The 4,698-nt window shown below is 35.6% G+C and overlaps 1 pseudogene; it reads right to left on the bottom strand.

Annotated features, from left to right (window-relative positions):
• Nucleotides 1-255: 255 nt before the first annotated feature.
• LOC112826817 (nascent polypeptide-associated complex subunit alpha pseudogene) lies at nt 256-920 on the bottom strand (annotated as a pseudogene).
• Between the last annotated feature and the right edge of the window lie 3,778 nt (nt 921-4,698).

The following is a 4,698-nucleotide window of genomic DNA, read 5'->3' as shown; positions in this document are numbered from 1 at the left end:
AAGGCAGGCAAAATTATAATTCTATCTTGGTAACTTCAACTGCAGTTGAGATGGTTTCTACTGATATGATAAGAAAAACTGTTCTTGAGGAAATACAAAATCTAATAGCCCATTTGTGTAGCAGAAACCACTGGTAGATGTGAACACCATGACTTAGGAACCATTTTCAAGTTTAAGAGACAATTTCTTTTTTTTTCATCCATTAAGAAGCCATAACTTTATTAATGATAGAAACAATACAACTTTCAAACCAAGCTGCAGTTATTCTTTTGAAACACCAAAAAAAGTTCCTCTTTTCCAGATGGTTACATTGTTAATTCCATAATAGCATTTACAATATCATCACTGTTGTTCTTCAGGGGTTGGACTGCCTTTGCTCTTGACACATTTGCTTGTGACATGACCAATTCTATGTCCTTAACCTTTGCACCTGTTTCATCAACCTCTTCCTCTTCACTCTCCTCTTTTACAATTGGAGTCTGTGTGTTTTCTTGAGTGTTTGAGACAGCTTCAGCTTGAACTTTGCTTTTCTCAGCAGCAGCTAGTTGTGCTTGCTGAGATATCTTCAATCTTGGCTTCCCCCCATAACTATGTAGGTATCTGAAGCTGGGCTATTGTAGACATCTGGTTTATGATGACAAAGAGGATATTCCTATAACCTGTTGAGGATCCAGTTTAGACATAGCCTCCCATGCCTTCTTTTCACTCTGGCTCTGTTTTGCCTTACTGACTGGTTCTTCTTCAATTTCAGCTGCTGCTGTGAGCTGAGTTTGTTGTGTGGTTGCCTCTGTGGAATCCTGTTCCTCAAGCTCTGGTACTGATTCATCACTGTCAGATTCTGTTCCAGATCCTGTCTCAGGCTGGTGCTGTGGCAACTCCTGCTCTGTAGCAGGGACAGTTTCTGTGGCTTCACCAGGCATTTTGTGCAGGAAACACAGAACCAAGATAGTGACAGAAAGAGCAAGACACCATTTCATTCAATGTATGGGCAAAACACCAAGCATGTACAAAATAGAGTACTTAAGATCTGCAGAATGTCCTCTAATGGGATTTAAGCAAAAAATTTTAAAGTTCATAATATATCGATAATAGTTTTCTGATACAAAACATAATGTTTATTATAGAGCTGACTAGTTTATATCCTGCAAATAAATTTATAGGAAATGACCACTTAAATGGTAAACTTACAAATTGTTATCATACTAATTAAAATTAAGGAGAATAAATTAACCATGGCTATGTATTTTTTAAATTACCAACAGAAATGCTTCAAAATTTTGCATAGTGTTTTTAACCAGATTCTTTATGTAAACATTTGTACATTTCCCAGTGGGTGTTATAATTTGTGACAGTATATAGTATTTTCTTAATTCCACTTTTAAAAATTCTCAGATCTCAGGAGGACATCTTTTTAAGGAGCAAACATTTATAACAGAAGTATTATTCAAAAAAAGAAGTATTCAAATATTGTCACATTTATCTTTGAATTATCTAACTTCCTGGTTTTGGAATAAAGCAATATATAATTAAATAAATACATTTAAATAATAAGTGAAATATATATGTCAACATTGCTATGTTAATCTGTGATTTGGTGAAAAATTATCTAAGACCAATGTCAAAGACCAATTAGTTAACATAATAATATTAATTACATATAGCATAATTTGTTTCACTTTATAAAATATTATCCTCAAAATAATTGCAAGCTATTATATTTGTCTTTTTTATACAAATATGCTCATTCACCCAAGAAAAAAGTAGTTGAAGATATTACCAACTATTGTTGAAGAAAGTGTTTATGTGTGCTTGATGAAACATCATTTTAGTAATTTTTATTTGGGAAGTTTAAAATAAGAGGCCCAACATATCAATCATAACTTAGAATGTGATAAAAATTAGGAAAAAAAAAAACACTGAAGCTACATCAAGAGGTCCTATTGAAATTAAAGCCAGGACTTAACTGAACTTGATTGCTGAGAACACAGTACTAATATGGATGGGATTAACTTCTCTTCTATGTCCATGACTATAGTAAGCCATCCTCATCAGCAAAATTGGGCACTGAAAAGGGGAGGTTGATCATTATAAATCCATTCCAACAACTGAAAAACACAGCTTAAAGTACACATCTTACTGATGGTTCAGAAGCATTTCTTTATACACAAAGCATCATGTTATATTATTTGAATAAACAGAAATACAGGAAGCCTACTGAAAAAAATACATTATAAAGATGAACAACAGAAGGATTTGCAAGCCTAGGAAATTTTTAACGTTTTTATAAAATATAATTAGAACTGTTTTGTACAAGTGAGATTACAACAGGCATAGAGAAGATTGATGGGGTGAAAGGGAAGGTTGTAATTTAGCTCTTGTCATCTTCCAAATGTGTTTTGCAGAGAGTAAGAGATTTGGTTTCTAGCAATATTGTTTAAAATGAAAATATATGGGCTTTAATCTGGGTTGTAAGGCCACCATTAGTAACAAAGGTACAGTCTAAATGAGATAACACAAGAATGCTCCCAAAATCCCTGTCACATTCCACCAACTTGTGGTGATGGATCTACATGTATTGGTTTTATTACATCATCACATATGCACATGTAATGAGAAGAGCTATTTCAAATTTGCATATCTGGTAAATGGTAAATTTGCCTTGGTCTTCTCAATATTGCCTCTAACTCTTCCTCACCCTTCACTGGATGACACATACACTTTGAACATACACACATACCATCAAAACTGGAGATAGTATTCAAGCACAAGTTATCTGTTGTCATAATAATGCTACATAGTTCATATGCTTCAATAGCCTAAACCAATAGCCATATAATATTGCTTATTAAGTCAGTGTGTTTGTTGGAAAGTTCTTGTATTGGTCAGCTTGACAACGCTCATTCATGGATCTGCAGGTTAGCTGGACAACTTTACTGATCTTGGCTCTCTCATAACTGAGACCTCATCTGGGGCTATTGGGCTGAAAAGTCTCTGATCCACATGGTTTCATGTACTCCAGCAGGACAGCCCAAGTTTGTTCTTATGGAAGAGACAAGGATCCTAATAAAATAGTAGAAGTGTGTGAAGTCTCTTGAAGCCTAGACTCAGAACAGGCCATCATCTGCTACATCCTATTGGCCAAATAAAGTAGTAAGATTAGCCCAAGAGAAGTGGAGAATTGGGCCACTTTTGGGATCAATTTATCATAAGAATATTTTAATAAAAGAAGATCTGAAAGATTCAAGCATCACCAGAATTGAAATTCCCCAACTTATAAAACTTCTGAACACCAATGGAGCGGGCTTTCAAATGGAAGACCAGGGCATATCAGCCCCCAGATATCTGCATGACTTCCTGTTTCAAATTGTTTACTTTCTCCTTAAACTTCATCTCTTCAGAGAGGCCTTCCCCAACCACCCCCTTCATCCTAACAAAAATTGTAGACCCTATTCACACCCTAACCCTTTACCCTGCTTAAGGTTTTTTTCCCCTAACCCTATTCAGCCCCTGACACACTATTTATGTTTGTTTTTTATCTGTCTCCCCTAACTAGGGAGCAAGTTCCTTGAGTCCAGGAACTTTGTCCATGATGTCCATTAATATATTCCTAGTACTTAGAACACTGTCTGGCAGGGGTGCCTGGATGGCTCAATCAGGTAAGCATCTGAGGGCCTGCTTTATCTTTCAAACTCTTTAGAGTTGTTCTCTTACTCAGTCTTCATGACAGAAGATGGCAGTCCACAGATCCTAAGTTTGTAAACCTTACTTCCAATTGCAAAGATGGGGTTGGATAGGAAGAGAGGCTGATTGGTTCAATCTGGGCTGAATTTGGCCTAATCAGATATAACTGGAGAGGATTATCTAATACAAACATGGCTACTGGCAATCCACTTTTCTGGACCAGAGTTTCCATCGACGGGACCACTATAAGCTTAGGTATAGTAACTATTATCTTTTATTTTATAAGTGAAAGAAAAATGAATTCCAATATGTAAGTAACCACCAAAGTTACTATCAAAACAGAAATGAACTTTAAACTCAGGTCCTCGTGCTCAGAAAGCAGTCTTTTTCACCATTCCATAACATTTTCCTAAAGCAAGAAGCATTGCTTCACAAAATGAGAACCATATAGATTTATAGTGAGGTAAAACTAAGGGCTTACCTGGGGCAGGAATAAAAATAGAATGCACTGAGATGACATAATGCTTCAGGATCAAAACAGGTCACAACAGAATCAGTAGATGAGACTTACTGAAGAGAACTCAGAGACAGAGATATGGCTTGATCATATGCCAGTGCCCAAGTCAGAACTAAATATAGCTACCAATAGGCTTTGTGGCTTTTATCCTTAGTGCTTAAGGCAGTAGCCATGGGACCTCAACAGTCCTGGTTGATTAAGACATTCATTCAATGAACACTGATTGAGCATCTACTTTCTCCGGTTGACTTATTTTGCTCAACATAATACTATCCAATTCCATCCACATTGATGTAAATGGTAAGTATTCGTCATTTCTGATGGCTAAGTAATATTCCATTGTGTGTGTGTATATCTATCTCTATATATCTATTTGTCTATATATAGAGATATATATCTTTTTATATATCTTTATATATCTATATATATCATATCTTCTTTATCCATTCATCTGTTGATAGACATCTCGGCTTTTTCTCCAGTTTGGCTATTGCAGACAT

The sequence above is a fragment of the Callorhinus ursinus genome, unplaced genomic scaffold (genome assembly GCF_003265705.2).
Source record: "Callorhinus ursinus isolate GAN/ISIS: 27379988/994484 unplaced genomic scaffold, GSC_fseal_2.0 scaffold67, whole genome shotgun sequence".
Classification (NCBI taxonomy): Eukaryota; Metazoa; Chordata; class Mammalia; order Carnivora; family Otariidae; genus Callorhinus; species Callorhinus ursinus.
The sequence above is the reverse complement of the archived record's forward strand: the minus strand, read 5'-3'. Positions and strand labels throughout refer to the sequence as shown.